This window comes from Dermacentor variabilis, chromosome 9 (assembly GCF_050947875.1).
Source record: "Dermacentor variabilis isolate Ectoservices chromosome 9, ASM5094787v1, whole genome shotgun sequence".
NCBI lineage: Eukaryota > Metazoa > Arthropoda > Arachnida > Ixodida > Ixodidae > Dermacentor > Dermacentor variabilis.
In genome coordinates, this window is record NC_134576.1 from 97,935,739 (window position 1) to 97,939,242 (window position 3,504).

The 3,504-nt window shown below is 47.6% G+C and overlaps 1 non-coding gene across 1 annotated transcript; it reads left to right on the forward strand.

The window, feature by feature from the left end:
* Nucleotides 1–364: 364 nt before the first annotated feature.
* On the forward strand, nt 365–549 carry LOC142558679 (U2 spliceosomal RNA). The gene has a single exon (XR_012823087.1). It is a non-coding gene; the product is annotated as a U2 spliceosomal RNA (small nuclear RNA).
* The last annotated feature ends 2,955 nt before the right edge of the window (nt 550–3,504 follow it).

Genomic DNA, 3,504 nt, shown 5'->3' on the forward strand with positions numbered 1-3,504 from the left:
AGGCACCGGGGGGTATACATACCTATGTACAACACACACCCATGCGTTGTTGTAAAACGCGGCACGACACCTTTTACTAACGAATCCCGGCACGTAGAACAGACACGCACGTCACCCACTCCGAGAGCACACACGATTTCACCGTAGCCAAGGCGATCGGGCGTTGGTCGACGTCCCGCAGTGCAGTAATGGTTGTGTGGTCACTCGAAAACCGCAATCGGTCGCACACAACACAGGCTACACAAAAGTGGTTCCCCACAAGCTCCCTCTGAAACCTGGCCGTTGCTCCGGTGAAACGTTCCAAGTTTGGGGTATCACAACGAGCACTTGGAACGCCGACAAAGGGAGGGCGGTGCGAACGCAGACACAACCGATGCCGGTCAAAGTGTAGTATCTGTTCTTATCAGCTTAATACCTGATACGGGTTGTATTTGGACCTAAGGTATTAAACTTATTTTTGCAAGTTGGCGCAGAAATGCTTAAAGCCTGCTTCACCTCCGCCGCGGGTCGGCCCGGTATTACACTGTATTCGGCATCGATCCACATATGGGGAGAAATTCTCAATCTACACTGCTCGATAGACGCATGCAGTTTTTTCCAGAACCTAGTCATATACAGCTTGGGTGTAAAAAAATAAAGAAGAGAAAGCACCCTATATAGTGGTCGACTTACGTTCCCGTTCGACCTGTTTTCGAGTACATACGGACGTATGGTAGTCTTAGGCATTCGACTGCTAAGCGCGAGGTCGCAGGTTAGGTTACCCCTGCCCACACAACACGCGGCTACCGAATATAATCTAGTCAAGGGAGAAAATGAAGAATGGTTCTAACCGGAGTTCCCAAGCTCCAGTTGGTTTCATTTAATCATCTTGCTTATATATGCCTCATTGTACTCTGGACGCGAAGTTATCGCATCCTTATTGTTACGCAACGGATGCAGCTATAACAGCGTTATACAGCTTCCCAAATGAAGGGGAAGGGCTTAGGAGTCGGGCCACTACAAAGGAGCTTGTTGCGTAAATGCGGAAGAAAGGATAAAAGCTAAAGAACGATGAATAGAGAAACCAGAGGTAAATCCGAAGAGAGAGAGACATTTACTATGGCGTGAAAGAGACTGATATGAACGTAGTAATGGGAAAGCAATAATATAGAAGATAAAGAATAGCCTGATCTTAAAGAAACGAAAGCTTTTCCGTATAGAGGCGCTAACTCGAAACAAAGTGATAAGAGTGGGGAACAAACAGCTGGTGCCACAGTTTACGTTCGCGCATCATTTTTCAGGGACAAGTTGCCGCTTTCCTCCAATTCTTCTGCGGACTCCGATAAAGTGCAATCTTGACAGGATGGTTTTATTGCTCTATCTCTGTTGTTTGGAATTCGTTTTCTTTTATATTTTTTTGTTCATCTTGTCTATCGCGAAGGGGATCAGCGCCAGGCTTTGCTTCTAATATCATATTACCTTAGAGAGGCAATACAGAGTAAGTGCGTTCAGTTCAGTTTTTACCTTTGTTTTTCATGCATACACTTGCGTGTTTTACTTTTACGCGTTTACATTTTTCACGTATCATGTTCTCCTGAGAGTCGAAGGCACAGGTGAGGGATATAATGGCTTTTGAAGTTGGTTCTTATTATCGGCTGGTACGTTGCGAACGCAAGAAGAAAAACCTTATTTGTTAAAATACCTCTGTAGAGTGCGGAAAACAGCATCACCATGCAGAAATATTGAAAGTGGAAGTAGACGGTGTGAAATCATCGTGGCTAAGCCACGCAAGCAACCATGTACACAGGGAAGGAGGGGCAATGTAGGTCGCTCACCTTGTACTAGAGTTTATTGTCACGTGCACAAATATATAGGCTGGATAGAGCACCAATATCACACGTGAACATACGAAACGCGTGCGTGTTTCTATGCCCTGTTTACCCAGAATGAGCATCTCCGTGCACGCGGATAACGTACACGTCTCGTCAAGTTGGTTGGTGTAAAACGCATTTTTCCCCCCTAAACGCAGATATGATGTGACATGCTGTCGTGGTTCGGTAAACTGATACTACCTCCTTTATTTTCTTGTCGCCTCGTGGCATTAAAAACGCACGCCACAACGGCTTATCATCGTCTGCGACCACGCGACGGTTTAAATACAATTAGTTTCAATTTTAAATGCGTCAGCATTTCTATGCCTACTCAACGAGGAAACCCGTCCGTCTCTCCGTCCGCCCGTCAAGTAAGACGATCGCTTTCGAGATAAGCACCGCAGCAGCGAGCGATCGAATTCACCTTTCTGCAGCCTCTCGCTTAAACGCTAATTAAGCGGCGAGAACACAGCGCACACGAAGCTATCAGTAGTCAGCGCACTCTGTCCCCACCGCAGATCGTTTTCAAGATAAGGCCCGCGCGTCTCGATTCAATGCGAACGAAGCGGCGAGAACACAGCGCACACGAAGCTACCAGCACTCAGCGCACTCTTTCCCCATAGCAGATCGTTTTCACGATAAGGCCGGCGCGTCTCGATTCAGCGCGAACGAAGCGGCGAGAACACAGCGCACACGAAGCTACCAGCACTCTGTCCCCATCACAGATCGTTTTCAAGATATGGCCCGCGCGTCTCGATTCAACGCGAACGAAGCAGCGAGAACACAGCGCACACGAAGCTACCAGCACACTGTCCCCATCGCAGATCGTTTTCAAGATAAGGCCTGCGCGTCTCGATTAAACGCGAACGAAGCGGCGAGAACACAGCGCACACGAAGCTATCAGCACTCGGCGCACTCTATCCCCATTGCTTTCAAGAGAGGGCGTCCGCACAATACACAGCCGCCGTCGGAGTACGGTTGATAGCGGTTGATAACTGTTCGACGGAGATGAATAAGGCGCTAAAGAGCGATAACGGCTTATATTGATCGGAACGTCATCAGTGCACCTGGCGCCGCCACCTGCAGTAGTTTGCTTGCCTCGTCAATTCAGCTTGCGCCGCCGCCTGCAGTAGTTCGTGTCGCCGTAGCCCTGTCGTTTATGCCGGTAGGGTCAAGTTTCATAACATTGATGACTACACCTGGCTGCGTAGAGATGAGCGAGTGTCACAATGCTCGCGCATACTTAGACAACTACCAGAGCAGTTTCCGCGTGAGTAGGCGTGAACAAAGTGTGTATAGTGAGCATTTGACTCTTCAAAAGTCCTCGCTACTGTTCTATTTCCTTGTTTAGTCTGTTTTACTCGTAAAATCACACTGCCAACTGAAGTGAAACTCGACGGTAAATAATTGCAGCGAAGCAAGCGTTTTATTTCAGGTCAGTAAAGAATTAGCCTTTCGCCATTCCACTATAATAGACAAGTGAAAACATATGAAATTACGCGCTTATAACTTTATTTTTGTGGTTACCGCCTTATTTAGGTAAGAGGAAAAGCTTAAAGTACGAACTATATGTAGCCTCGTGGAGGAACAGGGGCTGGTGGTTATGAGCGCGTGGGCGGGGCTTCACTGTATCCGATTATCATGTGTTAACACT